This window comes from Leuresthes tenuis, unplaced genomic scaffold (assembly GCF_036924035.1).
Source record: "Leuresthes tenuis unplaced genomic scaffold, fLeuTen1.0.hap1 SCAF_22, whole genome shotgun sequence".
Lineage (NCBI taxonomy): Eukaryota > Metazoa > Chordata > Actinopteri > Atheriniformes > Atherinopsidae > Leuresthes > Leuresthes tenuis.
The window spans coordinates 9,004,310-9,024,917 of NW_027325376.1; the positions used below are offsets into that span (position 1 = coordinate 9,004,310).

General features: G+C 40.4%; 1 protein-coding gene across 38 annotated transcripts in view; it reads left to right on the top strand.

Moving 5' to 3' along the window:
* LOC140281575 (receptor-type tyrosine-protein phosphatase delta-like) overlaps positions 1-20,608 on the top strand; it is a 339,321-nt gene that overhangs the window by 229,680 nt on the left and 89,033 nt on the right. Inside the window, exon 1 of one of the 38 annotated variants that reach the window (XM_072376022.1) lies at positions 17,267-17,284. The exons of the other annotated variants lie outside the window; for them this stretch is intronic. The gene's annotated coding sequence lies outside the window, so the exon portion shown is untranslated. Of the gene's footprint in view, positions 1-17,266; positions 17,285-20,608 lie in introns of those variants that run through there. 38 annotated transcript variants of the gene reach the window in all.

The window sequence follows — 20,608 nt, forward strand, 5'->3', positions numbered from 1 at the left end:
CCCTATAGGTGGTTATTTGCTGTTTGTGCTCAGAGCCGAGGGAACTGACAATACAGTCTGAACTTAATGAGCGAGTCTAATAAAAAAAAACTTAACACCGAGGAGGATGAGTCACAGCTGAACTGTAATTTCTGTATTTCATTGCAGACCTGCTGTTTAGAGGCTGTTTTGAATGGCGTTCATCATAATCTTTCCTGTTTAGTCAAGTAATGCTGTGCTCAATCTTACATGACACAAAACGAACCAGATTGCTCTTTTATGACATCAGTGCTCACAGTTAGTTATTAAAAAAAAAAAAAAAACAACATCTACCATATTGCTATTTACAGCGTCCCTATGATAAATACAACAAAGAGCACTCAAGGCTCTTGCAGATGCATATTGCCACAAAAATCAAAAGGCTGCGTACTAAGCAAATCGTATAGATCAAAGCATTTTTCTCCACTGACTCTGCATCCCAATGCCCACTTTTTTCCTTCACAGAACAATCCATGTGCATTAACAGCCAATTGAGAACATTCAGCCGAGAAGTTAGATACAACTCACTCCATTTCTTTATCCCAGTGCACAAATTAATTCAATAGTGATTTTTTTTTTTTTTTGCAGTATGTGAGAAAATTTCTTGACCTTTCTTGAGGAAGCAGGGATTGTTCCCACAGTTATTGCTAAGGTCACCAACGCAGGTCATATGTTCTGATCTGCACTTGTTATAAATACATACAAGATTAGCATAGGGGTGTGAGGGTTGTCTCCTCAGGTAACATTTTGCAGCTGCTTTAGAAATATCATTTGAACTAAATCTACATGTTGGTTAAACAATCCTTTTTCCATAAAAAGTGAACATAAAAGTATTCATTAAAGAATATTTAAGCTAGCTTGATCTGTTCTTTTCATCATTACACTGAAGGTTTATGTCTCAGTCGAAAGCCTGATTCTTTTTATCACAGGACTAGTAGCTTAAATGACAGCTAAGTGCCATGAGACTCTACAGCATCTGGATTTATTTATTTGTTTCCCCGGGATCCATTTCAAGTGTTACATCAGGGGAGCAGAGTTGAAAGAACTTGCAAGGAAGAGAGATTAGATGGACTCCTGTCAGATTAAGATAAATACTGATAGGCCTCAGTACTCCCCATGGTCTCACAGAGCAGGTGGCCTTCATTTGCATCCCCCATGAGCTTACCTCCTCCCTCTCCCTGGTACATTTATCTATTACATTAGTCGCATCTGGAAATCGGATGACTGTCAAATCACCCTAATGTTGTACAATGTTCTATAACATGAGCTGGCACATAGTCAGGCTTGAGCACACAAACACAGCAGAGAGTGAGATGTTTTTAGAGCGTTTCCCAGTTTATTATCGCTCTATGATAACCTCCATTCATACATTCATGTGCTGGTTGGCAGGGGCCCTAAACATCAGTAGCCTGTATAAAGTGATGGAATGTTCACATTAAAATTCGATCTCCTGCATCAGTACAGTCATTGCTGGTCAGAATGGCATCTATAAATTGCTAGCCATTATTTTCGATTAACCACGCTGACACCATGGCACATCACATTTCTTCACATTTTTGCCCCCCGTCACAGTTGCATCACATTTCCAGTCCTGCTTCGTTTTAGATTGTCCCAGAGCATGATAACACAGAGCAGCAAACGTTGGCACACGAGCTAGCAGGCATCTTATTAATAGCCGAGCTGTGATAACGGCAGTTGTCCATGTCCTCCGTTGATATCTCAATCTTCAGGTACATTCGTTTAAGTGCTTTGAGAGCTTTGGGTGCAAAGGGGTTGGCTTATCATTGATATTCTAAACAAGTTTAATTCCCCATGTCCCAAATGCAGCAGAGAATTCCTCTGTTGGGGTCTGGAGGGAGACAAAATGGCTGTCTTGAGACACAAATACAATTTGTTTATGGCAGAATTCAGTGCATTGGTAAGGAGAAATGACTCAAAAAGCTTAGATGAGGTGGAAAGAGTAAATAAATTAGACAATCGATGAATAAATACATTGAAGTTCATCATACTCTGCTGAATTTCACAACCTTTAGAGATTCATGTGATGTCCATTTGCAAAACAATGAATTCAACAGGGCGAAAGTGTGAACTGAATCAGTGAAAGCAATCTGACTACTAAGCTCTTGTTTTGACAGAAAATGAATTGTTGTGTCAGCGCAGAGAGTCCATCTCTTAGTTCTTAATGAGTTTATTGGTAATCAATATCCCTTCTTGTTCACTGGCATGTGACACTGACGCCATGACCCAAGAGGGCCTGTTAGACAGTGGAGTTGAGTAGGTCAGTGAGGATTGCTCGTCGTTTGTTCATACTTAGACAGACAGGAATGCCCTAGTTACACCTAGGTGAGAGAAAGGCAGGAAATGAAAGGGCTTCAGTGCTTTAGTAACTGTGATGCCTTAGGTCTTTATCTTCAGTGAAATGAGGCTGCTGCTTTTCTAATATTCTCGTGCTTCCAATTGCTTTCTAGAAGTTAAATTTCTCATATGCTTTGCAGCACATACTAACTGATTTAACTTGAGCACAATTCACTTAAAGAAAAGCCCGACAAAGGACTGGTTATGTGCCTCTGTCAATACAGCACAAAATGAAAGTCTGCCTGTCTGTCAAAACTTCTTAGCGGAACCTCTTCTCCAGTGATTCTGTAAGCATCCTGCTGATGTAGATGGTTTTTTTGATGGTGGTCTTTCACAGAGACGAGGCCTGGTTTTCTGGTTTGGGTCAAAGCATTTGACCTTAGCCTGGAGAGCTCTAAGTCTGTCTGCCATGACTTTATTCAGCTCCATTGAGTATAACAGCAGGGTTTGACCTGGATCGATGTGGCACTGCCAACGCCGATTCCATTGAGAAACCCAAAGCCTATTGAGAGGCACTGATCAAGGGTGCCGGATGTTTTTGATTCACGCTGCTAAGTCTTGATATATTCAACAGTGAAATCTGTCTAAAACTGGGTTTGCTTTTCTTTTTGTAAAACTATGACTCAATGGATCTGGCAGGGTGCATAAAAGCCCTGCATCCTCAAAAACATTGATTCTTCCGTCTATGGTTCACGTCACACATTCAAATATATATTCAAATATATCCATTCAAGGTCTTTGCCTTTTTGCTATTATTTAGTACTACACAAAGCAGGACAAGGGGGGAGAGAAAAGGATATCTGACAAATGAAAAACAATTGGGCAAAGTGCCCAACTCAAATCAAGTGTGTGAGCTCAATAAAGCAGATTATCGATTTGCGAATTATTCTTTATTTATTTTGGATGTGGAAAAAGTTCCTTGGAAAATTATTTTGGTGTGCAGTTCAGACTTTAGACAAATAAATGGTTTGACAGATCATCAATGACCATACAATAAGTCGGCCTGATATTGATTTATTTCCCAATACCCCACCCCTGCATTGTCAGTTGTTAGCCTTAAACCAAGCCCAGGCACTGTATTGAATTTTTATCCTGCCTGCTTTAAATGAGAAAATGAGGATTCATTTTAACCTGCTCCCTGTAAGAAAGCCTGGGCTCGACTTGATAAATGGAGATGAAGAAAGGATATACATCACACCATGTTTAATATCTCTCATGACAACAAACAGCCTTGCTGGTGGTAATATGCAAGCAGCTTGAACCCTCAAAATGCAAAAATGGCAGCTTTGTTTACTGCATTCACAATAAATGGCTGAGGCCCCGCTGTCACTCACAGATGGCACTTCCTCTGAGGAGGTTTAAAAAAAAAAAAGAAAAAAACTGCAGAGCTAGTGACTCGTAGTAATGCACTGGCATGGCGGCAGCCATTTTACACAACCTCCGGAGGCACTGATCGTCACAGAGAGGCGTTGGCATTGTCTTGGCACCGGCCTGACTCCAGGCTCAGAGTAGTAAGTGATAGCCAAGCTGGAGCTTGTCAGGCCTGACGTATATAACTTTTGACATCCGTCCACACCATCTCTCTTCCCTCATCAGTTGCCCCGGAACACTGACCTTGGGATCTCTTTTTCTGTTGCTTCTCTGCCTCAATGTCTTAGTTTGGCACTGCTTGCAAGAGTGTTGTTTTGAGGCTTTCATTTACCCTTTCAGACCTTGTAAAATGATATTCAAACATTGCCATATTTGCATCCCTCCTCTTTGCATCCCTCGTCTTTTAGTTTGAAGCAGTCAGTATATATACCATCATCCTATCTTCTCTGACAAGACAGTGAAGTTTGAGTTTAACAGATGTAGTGAAATTCCAACAGTGAAAAAAATAAATGAAACAGGCTGTTTGTACTTTTCAAGCTTGGTATTTATGTAAATCGCGTTTTTAACTTAAAGTTAAATTTTTGCCTGCAGCTGAACCGAGTTTTTATCAGTATTGTTTTTATTAATGCTTTTTATGCGTTTGTGCCAGTAAGAAAGAAAAGAACGAGCTGTCAAAACCATGCACAGCCCAGTGTTGAAAGGCTGCCAGAAAATGTCAGACGCACTCTGTTATGAGGTGACGCTTTGCCAACGCACAATGTTGCTGTTCGATCGCCTAAAGAAAAGGTCATTATGGCAAACACATCAAGACGCAAGCCTTTATGGCATCTTAAGTAACAGTCTGATGCATTGTTTTCTTTTCTTTTCTATATATACATGTAGAGATACCAGTACAGAAGTTCCAATCACCTGCTCTTTTGTTTCAAGTAAATATGGTTATGTTTGCACGAACCATTTGAGATAGAATAAATCCAGTTAGAGCCTGGCACTTCTTGCAGTTGCAGATCATTGTTGCTGAATAATTCTTGTTCTTGAGTCACCACTTTTGTCAAAATATGTTGCATTTACAGCATATCATCACTATCTCCTGTTTTGCACATCCTTCTACATTATGCCACTGTGACTCATCAGCAGCCCTCACCCCTGGCCTCCCTTATGAGGTAATTAAGCCCCTGGTTGTTTATTTAGCTGTCTGCATGTGTGTCCTGTATAAAACACACAGGGGGTGCAAATGTTCTTCCTATCTTTAACCCATTCAAACAGCAGGACGTGAGTGCTGAGGATGGTTCGAATGTGCATGCATGTGTGTGCATTAATTAGGCAGGCAGAAGTGTACTGTATGAGCTTCACTGGGCAACAGCCAGCTGGGAGCATCTGGAATCGTCTTTCATACTCGCTACAAACGTTCTTGTCCGTGCACACACGCACACATGAAATTAGAAAAGATATCTATGGAACTGCAGTGTGATAAGGGAGCGCAGGTCAGGCATGACGGGTCATATGAGCAGCTATTTAAGTCTGCCAACATTTTAAGCCTCCCTCACATCACAGCCCCAGCCCCTTGTCCCAGAACAGTCCTTGTTTTAGAGTAACGGTGCCATTCTCACGTCTCTCTTGAGATTGGAATGCCTTTAGCCAAGAGGGGAGGACCTCATCAACACCCTGCAGCTTGTGCACCCATGAGGCATCAAAGCCGTCCCCAAGAATAAAGAGTTTAGTTTCAAAGCAGGGTCAAAATCTCAAATAATCCTCTGCGTCCTGCATTCATTCTACTGTCTGAGTTTGTTTTTATTCACAGGAGATGAGATGGCTATTGAACCAGCTTTTTTTATTGGATGCTTTTTTTAAATTATTATTATGTAATTCTTTTCAGATCACTTAATCTATTTGCCAAACTCTGGAAACACTTAAGTATGTCCTTTTTTGAACAACTGTGCCTTCTTTTGCTAATATCAATGACATCCTTCAGTGGCTCCCACTCACTGCATCTGTTCATTCAGGTTCCTGCGTAGGTGCACATTCACCATTGCCTGAGATGCATCACTTCCTGAGTATAAGATTCATTTTTAATAAAATAAATATTGTTGTCGATTGCTGTAGAAGGAGAGTGAATAAAAATCGGAGACTGAGTTGGCGCTCTCAGTATTTCTGCTGTACATAGAGCTCAGTGAGCCAGCTGAAATAGTGTTTCTCTGGGCTATTGATTAGCTGGTTAGGCTATGAAAAGTCAGGGACAAGACAGTCACTGTGCTCCCTTCCCCCGACTCACCAATGGATACTATTATGTCTGTTTTTTTCACTTTACTCTATTTTATGCTTCCTCCTTTTTTACCTCATTCATCCCAATCCTCTCAATGTACTGTGTTTGTCGCTCTCATTCTTGTACTATTCTTACCTATTTTACTCGTATGCTGTTAGAGGAAAAGCCCCTGTATGCTGCTTGCCGAGTTAGATTGCAAGAGCCCAGCTGTTCACAGTCAAGGGCCGCTTCTTTTATTAGCCATCAGCAGGCCAACCTGGAAGGGCAGTGAGAGGGAGAAAGAGTGGGTGGCAGTAAGGGTGTGGGGGGCAGATTTCCCAGCTGTTTGTCCACAAAGTTTGCCTCCCTGTCAGAGATTAAGCAGATCCGCGAGAATGTAAGCACATACACAGAGGTGAGACAAGACAGCTGACACATAATGGATTGAGACGAATGGATGTTCCTTACATGACACCCGACCCATGATTTTCTTTTTTTTTTTTGTGTGTGCGCTTTGTTTTTTGGCTGAGGACTGTAAAGTTTTGCACACAGCACCACTGGAATGTAAAGTGTGATAAATTCACAAAACAGAAGGCATGCATTCAATCTCTCCCTTCTTTTACCTTTTACATTTTATTTTTCAGTCAGTTGAGGACTGTTGTGCTACTGAGCCCATGTTCAAGGGGAACACAAAGGACCTGAGTGTAAAATTATATCTAAAGATATAGAATCAGACCTCCAATGTGCCATTTTAATGACATTGTTTCATTAAGATTGCAGGGACAGTTTTCATCTTTTTTGTATCTCCCTCCTTGTCTGCTTCAATTCTAACCAAACTGGGGACTCTAAAGAAAGTGAATGATGAGAGCATCTCAGAGTTCCACCATTTTGTGTTTTCTGTGACAAGCAAACATGCTGTGAACTGCTTGGAACTCAGAGACTTTGTTTGACCCACATGAGGTGCTCAAAGAGCTGGAGTTTCCATAGTGTTCCATGTTTGGCATCTCTTTGCCTAAAGACACTGTCTGGAAGTTCTCAAGATGTCTATATTATATTTGCATAATTATGAGAATTGGTTGTCACAGCCATTAAGTTATATGGGAGCCAGTTCTACAGAGTGTTAATAATGAAATCAAATAAAATGTGAAAGTCAAAGGTTGTTTTTTTTTTATATGAAAAAAAAAAAGTACCTTAACCTTGACGCAGAGTTGCTGAAGTTGGGCTGAGAATGTTTAGCTTGTTTTCTGTTACTTTCTAAAACCGTCTTGTCTGATGGAAACTCTTTGCCTCAAGATTACTGTTGTTTAAATTCTAAAACCTACAGCATAATTATACAAGCTCTACAGTTAGCAGCTAAGGTAGATATTTTCAGCAGACATTCATGCTCTGTTTAATAAACATACAGCCAATATGGACTTTATTACTAAGTGCTTGAGACCAATGTAGCTCAGTGGCCCCAGACAAGTAATTAGAGTTCACACTGAGGCCTGTCTCTAAAATACAGTCATTATCCCAGCAAAAATACAACCTTTCCAGGTCACATCACTTTGTCTGCAGCAGTAAAAGTAGTTTATTTCTGTATTGTGCCACCATTATACTAGCCCCAATCCACTTGCAAGCATTTTATGGGCCACAGAGTGATTGGGGGCGACTGAGAGATTCTGTAAAAGTGTGGTGATACAATTGGCTGAACACAAGGTAACTATGTGAGTTTGGTAATTTTTGTCTAGAATTTGTGCTTGAATGTTGCATTATTTTCCATACCAAGCGAACAGAGCAGATTTCATCACCCTAATCTAACAAATTCCTCACAAGTGAAGCCCCAGACAAAGGTAGCAAATTCTTTACACCTCCCACAAGAGCTAATCAGCCATCTTGCAATAAAACACGAGTTCTTATACTGTCCCTTTTCACACAGTAGTGCTCGTGTATGGTTGTTGTTAAGCTCAAAGGTCTTCGTAGGAATGAGCCTCATCTTGTTGTTGTCTCTGTGATTACTGGAAAGGCAACAAGGCTGTAATCTGAGAAGACAAAAATGAGGTCCACACTATTTTTGGCAACTGCTGTCTTGACTGTGGAAAAAAAGTTTATCTTAACAATGAGAAAACGTCCCTTAAAAAGCTGACCTTGGAATGAGGGATCACATTTTTTATTTCTACTCAGCTCGACTTTACTCCTGCAAGACCTCTAAATTTTGTAAAACATTTTTATATATGGTGTCTAAACAATTTTGGGGGCACAGTCTGTGAGGCTCCCTGCTTTTTCATTTGTATATATGAAAATATAGAGGTTCAAAATTTGATCAGTTTTTTTGATGGTGTATGATTGTTAGGTAAAATAGGACAAGTGTTTCATTATGGCATTTTCCATTATGTTGCTATAGATTATATAAATACAGTGTTTTCCTAAGCATTTGGTGATTCAGTCCATATGAAGAATTTAGTCAACCTTTTGGACCAAATCCAATGAAGTGCTCTCCCTTGTTTCTCCCAAGAGGCACCACTTAAGTGAAGATATGTGGGAGGATCCTGCTTAAACTCTGACTTTCAGCATCCAAGAGATGCACTCTCAAAACCTATATACCTCATCAAATGAACCAGTGAAGGGGAGGATGACTCCACTTGCATAAACACAACTGGCAACCACCAATTTATTTTACCTAATCAACTCAGCTCTTGACATTTGGCTCCACCATGGGGATTTGTTTGTGTTGAGGGCAACAAGCCACTGTCAGAACTGTCGGAAGTCTTCCGAGAGACATACATCAGTTTTTGCTGGAGAGAAATGCTGTGGAAGATTTTGGTGGGGAATCCACTCTCATTCCGTCCATATGCTTCTTTCTGTGTGTGTATGTCTGCCATTGTCTTGTCAGCCCTCTAGTGTTTTATGCATGCTGCTCATTAGCCAGACAATGGCCACTTATGATGAAATGCCATTCAGGGCAATATGTCAGCAAGCCCCTGAGATGAAAGGTGTGAGGATGGCAGCAGAAAGCCATATGCTTAGAAACCAACAAATGACCAAAGGTCTGGAGCAAAAGGAAAGTGAATTAAACGCCTAAATTTACAGAAATTTTAGAATGAAGGAAGCTACGAGTTTACCCGATGAGGATATTTTCACATTTTTTACAGCGGTGAACACAAATAAAGAACCAACAAGACCTTGGTTCAAATTAACCAGCTGAAACCCTGAACAGTGATGCTGGAAGTGACTCCAGTAGGTCAAACTTTCTTGACCTTAGGTGCTTGTGAAACCTAGCAGAAAGAGAAACTGAGACACTAGCTCCATCCAGTGTATGATTGTTCCCCTTCCCCAACATCACCGTGTCTGAAGGCAGAAGGTGGGGAGGAGTGCAAGATTAATGATGGTGCTAACCGCGTATTTATCATCCGACTGGAGAGTAATGCGACACCTTTCTAATCTGAATATATTTCATTGGGCTGTTATGGCACTCAGCCCTTGGTCCAATGAATGTGTGTGTGCTTGCTACTGTGCGTCTGTATGACTGGACGTGTATTTGAATGTTAATCATATCTGCACAAGCTTTTGCGTGAATATGTGTGTACTTGTAGAGGCATACGATACCAACCAGCTGCCATAAATGTTTACGCTATCTTGCACGGAAAAACAGTGCTGCGATAATTAGATAAAAATGAAGTTCCTCTTTCCAGCACGTTGGAACCACGCTCCTCAAGATCAACTCTTCTGATTCGCAGCTACCTTATCATGTGAACCCCCCTGTTCATTCCTCTCCATCTGATTCTCTGGCTACTTCTTTTTGGCACTCAGCAGAAATCAAGATGGATGTCTCCCAACAGAGATGGGGAGATAGGGAATGCACAAGGCCAAGATTGGGCTTGATATGGGCCACAGTGGACCTCCCATAAGATTGACTCCACTTCACAGCAAAAACTATTAAGGAACTTTGGAACAGAAACCACATAGGTTGGAGGATATTCTGTTTTGGGTGTTTTCAGATTGGGAACACACACGCACACACACACACTGAGTTGGTAGTTTGTCCAGACTTTTCCAGACCACACACAAATGCTCTACTATGCCACACTGCAATACTCACTGTTTCTCTTCAAATTGTTGCCAGATTAAAAAAAAACAGGTAAAGTAAAGTACATTAGTATTCAAAATCTGTTCTGGTCACATTTTCCAATCAAGTGTTTCATTTTGGGATAAAGGGCTATCACGTCAACGTCTATGGTCATATAACATCAAATGCTGCTAAAGCTTTTTTTTTTTCCCCCAATTAGAGGATCAATATAGCTGTGCAGTGTTGTCAGAAACTGTGAAAGTGATGACTCCGTGGAAACAAAATATTGCAAGAGGAAAATTGAGAGAGGTCTTTGGGATTCTTTGAGTTGAGCACATTCTACATAATTATTTCTTAATTTTGGCTTGTATTCCCCATGCTTCTTCAGAAACAAACAGCTAATCATATTCGTGAGAAGTCAGTTTGAGTTCATTTTCATGTCATACTTCAGAAGAAATTGGCAAAATGTTTTACCACCCATGCGCATGTCCATTAACTCTTTCTGGGAAAAGGCAAGAAGCATTTAAAAATGCTTTGGATTTTAAACATTTTTCATATCCGATAGTTTAATATATAATATAATATTTAAAAAATGCAAGTAGCAACACAGATCAAGTCATGTCTACTAAGAAAATGGAACATTTGAGCAATACTGGTATTCTGAAATGTAATAATGAATAGCCACGCTGATGTGAGTCACAAGGTACAACCTGTTTCTCTTGGTTTTGCAAGGATTCTCCATTTTAGGCATTCAAAGTATACCATATGCAGACCTATATACTACACAACAATCACAGCAGAGACATGGCCATCAAAAATCTCCGCTGAAATGGATTACACACATGGCCGTGCTTTCATCTTCTCCACTGGGGATTATGTGTCTTCCTTTCTTGTGTACCCTTTGCGATTGTACCATTTGTATAAATGTTTATTGCATGTTTCATTGTTAAAGTGCAATGTAGGGGAACAATGGAAGAAAATGAGTTACACATAGCTTTTTCAAATGAGAGATTTGTACAAGACATTCCACAAACTAACCTACTCACCTGAGCTTACAATAAAGCCATCACATGAGCAAAAGCATCTGTTTCCTACTAGATGCAAACTCATTATTACTTAAAGCCTAGATTCATGTCCCAGATGTGCTAACAACATGATTTGCTGTTGAATTTGCGTGCACATCTTAGTTTAATATGATTACATGTTATTATAGCAGCCATTACCAATTTTTGTATTGCTAGCTTAAGTGGAAATGAACTTGGCTTGAGAAAAGGCCACACACTCAAGAGAGATAATATAAAACATGATTATCTGATGGCTTTTCATCAGTTCAACAATGAAACTGACACTGTATTCCCTTTTAGGTTTGTCTCCATCGGTGGTTCAGCAACACATTTCATGCTGGTCATGTAAAAGATTCTGGTTCATTTCCCAACTAGCGCAGGAACCTTTTCAAATTCCATTATGTCAAAGAAGAATAATAGGTTTTGTGCTATGGCAGTGCAGGCAGACACATAATGTTTCAGTGTCATTACAGCCCTGAGCATCTTTGGCCAGACTTCAGCACATATGAATCCTGAGAGGGAGGGACAGTTTATCTGTTGCAGTCAAGCAGCTGGTGTCTGCCCCAAAGGCTCCAACAGCCCCGAGCTTTCAGTACCACTTCAGATGCTAGTCATTTAGCAAACAAGTCAATCATGTGCAAGGCAAATGTAAGTGACTTGCCAACATTCCCAGTGATCCCTGATATAGCAGTGAGGGGACAAACAGGAGTCATGGCCTGTTGGGTCATGGAAATTAGGTCAAATTTGTCATCAGTAAACTATCTGGGTCTAAAGTTCTCCTCGACAGATTGTAGGTGTTGAAACTGTTTGTAATAACAAAGGAGCAGGGGACCCTGCTTTTGTCAGGAGTCTGTTCTGTGATTTCAACCCTCGTCAAAGAGCCCGTACAGAATTGTGGATCCCATAATTAGAGTTTAGAGTTACTGTGATGTGACTAAATGAGCTGAGTGACATAGTAATAATGTGGAATTGCAAAAAGAATGTGGCTGCCCCAAAACATAAAATGTTGGTTAGGCAAATGAAAAGCATCAACCACTGCACTCTGCTGGCAATGCTTTATGTCATGTAGCTTTGTAGATCTAGGAAACTGCTGTAATTATAATTCCTTTTAAAATAATTGGAAAGTTTACTATCCAAAAAGAGAGATGCAATTTTTATGGGGAAGATCACAGTGGATAACTGTTATCATAGCCACTGGAAGATTAAAAAAGAGACGTATGTGTCTTGTCTGACAAAACCGTTTTAGATATCATATGGAAAGCCTTGGAGCTGGAGAGAGTTTGACAGCCAATGTTAGTGGCAGTAACTTTCTTATCTACTTTACCATTCGTCACTTTTAACAATTTATCTTTTCCACAAAATAAAACATAAAGTCTGCATCAAATGTGAAGTATCAGCACTTTGGAATAACTAAACTATCACAGAAGTTAAGAATAAATTTACTATTTGTACTAAATTAGCACAAAAAAGACCCCTGGTTCATAAATATTTCCAGCTGATTCAAAGCAAGTCAGAGGAAAATGACAATTTCCTTAAACTCCCACAGTGTCTTTAAAACTTTCTCAATTATCTAATTAGGTAACTAGATGTGAAATATCAAAGGTTATACTGTCCACCTATATGGCAAGTTCCTATGCTTACTCATGAGTGTCAATCAAGGTGAATGTCTATTTGATTTACTTGCACAATCATGTGCCAAATGGTCTAAATGCAGTGTAAACTGAAAACAAGCAAGAGACCTTGCTAACAAGGTAACCCTTGAATTCAAGGTTACAGTCTGCTGCAGTTCCATAAAGCAAACACAAGCATATGTGCACCTACATTCTCATGTCATCTCCCCACACACATACATACATGCATACACACATGCAACGAAAAATACATGTCTCTCTGTGTAGTACTCTCCTTGAGCCAGTCTCTTAATTAAATGCTCAATTAAGGTCTTTAAATAGGTAATTATGCAGTGCCTAATCCCCCAGCTCCAAGGCCCTATCTCATTTAGATGACACTCGGGCAGGCAAAATGGGAGGGGCAGGTGTTTGGGCCATAGTTTCTGTCATCAGAGCCCCTGATGGTGGCACAGGCAGCCCTGTTAATGATAAGGAAGATCCAGGCAGTCACTCAGTAACTCCCAGTGAGGACCACTGACAGCATGGGAGATGGCAATGACAGACTTGACAGTCTCTTAATCGTGTTTGTTGGGTGTTTGGGGTGGACTGTATTTAGTTGTGGTGGGTGGAGGGTTGGCCATATAGAGGTTTCTGAGAGGGTGTCAGACATAGGGCGGGGGAAGAAAAGACTATTTGTGTGATGTGGGTTTGTATGAATTTTTTTGGATAATTACCAAGTTGATTTTTTTTGTGAAACAAAGACAGTGGGAGAAAAACATTCCTCCTAAATGTCAAGTTGTGCATGTTGCTTGATGCCAGGCATGGACAAACGGTTTAGATTTTTTATACTGACATTTGTTTGAAGGTGGCATTTGATTTGAATTACGGTCTTCAAATGGTGGCTGGAGAAAAAAAAATATTATTCTCTCACAGCGTAATGAAATGTCTTGTTCAAGTACCGCAATATACCATCATCGAAAAGGAAAACTATATACTCTTGTTTGGTTAATAATGTTGCAATGGCAAACATTTGTCTTGGTGAAATAACAAATCGAAAGTTGTTGCATTTGCCTTGGGGTGAAGCTTTGCTTTTCCTCTGCTGAGTTGCACAACCAGCCTGCATTGCTTCTCTGAGAACAATAGCTTTGCACCTTTCAAGGGCGTCCAAGAACTAATCCAAGTTTAGCTTTTCAAGTCTAATAATCAGCAGCACCAACATCAAAGTGTTGAGTAAACTTCAGCAACTTGGAATATTCAAAATTATGTTCATCCCCACCTGGCATGTCCTCTGACAACCTTATCACAATATAGATGGAAGTGCAGGAACAACACAATTTCACCTCTTTATGTGTATTCAGCAAAAACATATCTGTGATGATATGTTTTTGCCTCATTGCCCTCAACTGTTGACACTGATGAATTCACATGTAAAAATGCTTGGATAAGCAGCTAGTTCTAATGCTGCCTGCTTGTTTTTGACTTAGCCTTTCTTATCAAAAATGAGTAAAAGAAAAAAGACAATGTCCAGAATAAAGTGAAAAACAAGAATTGATGTCCGTAGTTCTTATGAATCCTGGTTTGACTAACTTTTCAAAATGTCAATGAAAGATATTCATGATATATTTATCATATTGTATGATGTATATCTTATTATAAATATATTTATTTAATTTTTGTTCTATGGCCTTCTGATAAGCTCATTTAAAAGAACGTTTTAAAACATGTCACCTTAGGTATAGTATAGTTAAGCATAGTATATAATATGATATGCTGATTGAAGAGAAATTTCCCACACATTGCCTTGTACACCTCAGCAAACATAATATGGAATTACATTTTAGCTCAGGGTATATAAATTAAGTCAAATTTGCATTTAGATCATGGGTAAATGGTATTTTATTATTTTGCTGCCCTATGAATGTAGCGAGTGTGCCCCCAGCACCTCTTTACATCCTTCATGTAAAGCCTAAGTAGTGCATTTACATACCAAGCGGCTTGGCTTTTGTACAAAAGGCACAAAAATGTCACTAGTGCACAATGCACCTTGGTGTGCCATTGTTTCAGAAAGATAAGGAGGCATATTTCCCTTGACTTATGTCATATGTATTAGGGGGCAACACAATTCCCAGTGCTGTATTATTCAGTTGTTTTCAATACAGCCCTTTTCTCATGTTTTGTGCCATGTCGGCAAGTGGCAGAGGAATGTTGTTTCATCTGTTCAGGGGCTCTGTACTTTCCATAAAACGACATGAGCTCAGGCTAGGAACAACCTCCCTCTCACCCTCCTTCCTTTCTCTCATTTTTCTGCCTCACGGAAGTAAGATTATTCATCCTCCCACAGACTGTTGCTGTGCTGGGGGTAGATGTCAAAGTGCCAGGAGCATGTGGTGCAAAGGGTATGCATGTTTGTGCTTTGCTTGTGTGTGTCTTTTTGTGCAAATGAATGCCCGAGTCTACATTTTTGAGCATGTTTGTGTAGGAGTTGTGCATTTTAAGCTGCATCTATTTGTTTGGATGTGGTCCTGAACCCGAGAATGGGCTTTTGAGGGTGAGAAGAGTTTACATGTCTTATTCCTTTTTTAAAAATGTTTTCTCCATTTTTCCCACCTGCTGTCATCTTTCCAGTTCCTGCCCTTCAGGAAACTATACATTTATACTGCTAGAGGGGCTTCACAGCTATCATCTCCTCCTCAGCAGTGCCTGCTTTTTCTCCTTCTATTCCTCACGCTTCTCCTCCACCTCTCTTGCACAACCTCCGTTAGTGGTGCAAGCACAGGCAGAGTGTGAAAAAAACTGGCAGTGAGGCACATTCCCTTGCTTTTCTCCCCTGGTCACCTCTCTACCTGACGGTGTGTTCTCCTCTCCCTCTGTTCCTTTCTCTCCTTTCCCTCCCCTTGTCCTCCTCTCCCTTCTACTGCCACCTATTTCCCCCTCTGGCTCGTTGCTCCTCTTATCCATTATATTTCCAGCCTACTGCTCCACCCTCCACACACTCCCCCTTCTTTTTTTTCAGCTTCATAATATGTAACATGATTTAGCCCTCCCCTGTTCATGCAGCGTAAATTTAATCCCAGCCGTTCTAGGTTGGCTGCGGCTGCTGCGTCTACCATTTTTCTCATTTTACCCCCATCTTGCCATACTTGCTGCTCACAACACAATAGACTCCTTAAGATTCAGCCTGTTTGCATGATAAAAAGTTCTTTCCTTGTAGTAAATGCTGATGTGCAAGGTCAAGCACAAGCTAAGTGGCACATGCTTGTAGTATAGAAGCATCCCACACCATGACATACAAACATAGCACGAGGGAAGGACCTGCCAACAAGCCAGCAATCATTTGAATAGTTTACACAGTTCATGTGCTAACCAAAAGGCTCATTGTACTCTGATGTGGTTTTATCTGCTCCCTATAGAAAAGGCATTAGTAGCATCCATTAGTGTTCAATAGAAAGTGTGTTTACCTGTGTCAACAAGGTCAGAGGAGGCGATTCAAACATGGAGACAAAGATAAAATAGGTTGCTTTGGCTTTTTGCTTTTTTTCCACCTCTAAATTTTCCACTGTCTCTACAGATTGCCCAATAGCTCCATAACCTTGTGTGCGTGTGTGTGTGTGTGTGTGTGTGCGCACTCTGTGTTGGTGTGCGTTGAAGGAGCAGTACAACAGGACACAGGGATAATCAGTCACCGAACTGCAGGTCAGGGTCTTGCACTGTGGGCACCATCCATCTGAACCCAGCAGCTGCTTGTGGAAGGTGGCAGGAGGAATGAGTGGAGGCAAAAAGATGGGTGACGGGAGAGGGAGTGAGAGAAGGTGGCGAGGTAGATCGGGTAGAGGGAAAGTCAAGGAGAAGCTGCTGAAAACAAAAAAGTGTTGGGCAGAGGGGCAGTCGGGAAATTGTGCTTTGTGGTATTTTAAGTTATACCGAAATGTATGCTGAAAGTCTGTGTTGGTGGGCTGAATAGTCACAAAAAGTTCTGTCTTCCTAATACTCTTCTAAATGCAACACACTGTCCTTGACCTATCAACAAAGTTGATTTTCCAAACAATCCCACCTTGATTTTGCATAAAAGGAAACCTATCACAGAGAAGTTCCAGCAATTTAATTTGATTACAGTGTTCACAAGCAGCAACAAATGTTAGTACTTTATAGTATTTCTGTTGTGACATTACAAAGTTACAAAGCAGAAAAAGGGGAACCACTTTGAAATCTGGTAGTAATTTGCTACAGACACACAAGTGAGATGGGTTTGTGATAGCTTCCATGTCCTACTGTCACAGCAGGTGCTTTTAAACCAATTATTAGGCACACAAATGTCATCAGACCCAATTAGTTTCCTGCTGTGTGCTTCATGTTGGATGATCCATTCATATGAAAACAGCATATAACTAAAATACAACAGTAACAGCACTGAGAGCATTTGTTTGTCCAAAATTAGTCAGACTTGCTGTCGGAGCTTTAAACCCTGATTTTTTTCAAACAGAAAGTCTGCCGGCACCACCCAAAAGGATAGTTTATGACCGTGAGAGGCTTGTTTGGGGGAGGTCAGCAGAGGCAAGGAGACAGGGGGGGAGAGAGTAAATAAGTAAGTATAGCAAATAAACTTCTCTGATGTGTGGTTGTCAGGGTCTTTCATGTGGAGGCTGCACTTGAGGGCATAGCTTAGCTTGGCTTGAGGGATGTTATTACACATGCCGGCTGATCGGGAGCGATGTGTGAGAAACGGCCTTGTCACTCTGTCTTAAATCACACCATCGCAGGCAGAAGAAGAAAGTAGCTGTTGAGGGGAAACAAACATAAGACCTAAACATAAGCCAAGACTAGTATCAAAAAGAAAGACATAAGTAAGGATGTTTATCCAATGAAGAGAGCCTGGAAGTTGATACAGTGGTATTAAATAAAGAACTTGAGACAAAGATTAAAAACTGCCCTTATTTTGGCCAGTAAAACATATTATGACATAACCCAAACTTATCATAGTGATGGAGATATAAGGACTTTAAAATTAAATTAGTTGAGTGTTGATGTATGGGAGTGGCTGTCTATGCTTTCTATCAACATATTTAAGATATATGCTTATTTCATAAACCCTCATGGTACAGCCAACCATGTTTTACTTAACAAAGCCAGTTAATAAGTGGAAGGGCTGATTTACAGCAACTTTTGATATTTATTATGCCATTTCACCATGGCCTTTGGTTCATATTTGGTTCTTTATAAAGTGACACTGACTCCTTGTGCATCTGAGTCTTAACCCCATGCTCTGAGCAATTTTTCTGTACTTAGTTTTACAGTAAAATTCTATTGTGTTTCATAGCCATATTTTTCATCTTTTTTTTAGGGTTCTGCACTTAAAAACGTATCAGAATACCTGCTTAAATGACAGCAAAAGGGAAAAGTCTGTAATAGAAAACACAATGACCACTCCAGTTTTCATACAGCAGTCTACCCTGTGCAGTCACTACTAGCCCTGCATATCACACTTTGAAAACTGTGAGTGTGGAATGTAATTATTGCATTCTTTAACTTTGCAAGTCTGAAGGGAAATAGAAAGTTGTGCCTCACAAATTTATATTTGCTGTGCCTGGCTGGGCATGATACTGCTTATTATGATGCTGTGCAATATGGTTCTCCCTGTGTAGTTTAGTCGTGCTTTGTCCTTGCATGTGTTGGGCTAATTACAGAGGGATTGGACTTAATAGATTTGGTGGCATTTTTGTGGCTGCTTTGGTCTGTTAGGATAACAAACTGTTTCCTTTAAGTTCTATTCAGTCTGTTTATAAGCCTGAAATAAAAAAAAAAACATTAAAAAAAACCCTGGATCTGGGCAATCTGAACTTGCACAAAGGAGGAGTGTGGTGTGGTACAACTGCTATGCTCAAACCCATGACGAAAATGTTAAAATTGCGCCATGAGTAGCATTCTTATGTAAGCACTAGTCTCCTGCTGCTTTGTTTTTAGTTTCTCAAACTATTACAGCATGTCAGACGGCATGGAAACACACATATGGCGTTACACTGATGTTGTGAACCTGCTGCTTCGGGAACCTCATAACTACACTGCTTGCATTTGTTCCCATAATATGTTTATTGTGGTATGGCTGGAATATGAGACAAACATGACAAATTATTTTGTTTTCTTTTTATTGCTTGTCTAAAAAGACCAGAATACCAAACTAGCACACTCAAATGAGGATCAAGACCAGCCTGTACGGGGAATATAAACATCCCACCCTCATTCTTTTTCACTTTTCTGATAAGGATCATGAGGAACGAGAGAGAATCGACAACTCAACAGCCCCTTTCTTTTTCTTGCCACACACTCCCCCCTTTTCTAATTAACATGGTGCATGTTGTCAGGCTTTGTTTAATAATGCATGATTGCTATCAGCAGCAAAATCCTTTGAATGAAACCCTATTGAATGAGAACACAACAAAACCACCAGAGGCTCAGGAAGAAAGACAAAATACTTTTTTCTTTCCAAATGTAATAAATGTTCACTGGAAAGCATCAGCGCCTCCAAATGTATGGAAGTGAAGGTGTTGCCTGCAATGCTAAATGGCTGTGTTGCAACTGAAATGGGTAAAATTGAAGCCACCTTTTGAGGTTCTCTTTTTGTAGATCAGAAAGTTCAATTTGAAGCAACACACATGCTCATACATGTTTTTATGTGTGGATGAGCAGCATTTAGGCAATTTTCATTGTTAGATAACAATAAAGTTGGCAAGCTGCTGCCATTCTACAAGGTTTGTCAGGTGGCTCATCACCCTTTAGCATATTGTGACAGAATCTGCTGCACAATTTCTTTCATTTTTGGTATAAATTATGACTTCAAGGGGTATGTTTTTAACTGTGATAACATTAGACTCTCCTCACATTTATTCACATGGCACAGCCTTTTAGTTGTCACACTGGTGATTACACAACATACAGATGGTTTTGTTTTCCTCTATCAGCATGTGTGTGTGTGTGTGTGTATGCAAACATGTAAAGGAAAGAGAGGGCTGCTGAGTACCACGATGTCAGTGCAACATAATGTCATGTTATTTTGGAAATTCACACTTCAATAATTAACTCAAAGGCTATTACTTAGTTTTAGAGGTGCAGACATATAAAACAATAACCTGAGAAGACACTAAGCTTCACCTGCACTACGTATGGATCACACTGCAGCTTTATCCCCTCAGACCCCGCTCAGGGTTTTTCAGTCCAGTTGATTTTAATCAAATTCACTGTCGCTACAAAACACTGCTCATGTGGAAATTCTGTCTAGTGTTCTCAGATGTTTGTATATGCATACACATTTGTGTTTGTGTGTCGGTGGTGGCATGAGCGGGGGATGAGATTGCTTCAAATTGATTCCCTTCGCCACACGTCCCCCGCTCTTGCGCTCGCTACTAGCCCCGCGGCGCTTGGAGACAGGTAGTCGTGTCTATCTCCCCCAAACACAAATCGAGTGTGACAGGTGCGCTATCTTCCCGTCTTTTCTGCCATTTACAGCCCACAGAAATGAAAGAGGGAAAGCTAGGAGCGGGAAAGAGGATGATTGGTAATGGGGAAATGAGGTACTTTGTCATCATCGGGCCTAGTGATTTGGCTTAGGGGGTCTTGTTTTTTTCCTTTTTTTCCTTTAATGGGTGGTGGTCAAATCTACAGCTAAACAGTTCAATATAATATTATCACTGCTGAATACTCAGCTACTCAAATTGTATAGTCACAAAACTTTCCAGAAACCTGACATGTGCTTAATCTTGAACTCCACTAGTCACCACAGCTGAAACAACAGTTTCCTGTGGAACAATGCAAGCAGGGTAGCCATTATGCTAACCCCTGAGTACAGTATGACACTCAGATTAACTGGGAGCTGTGTTATGAGCTGAAGTCTACCGCAAAGCATCCATCACTAAGG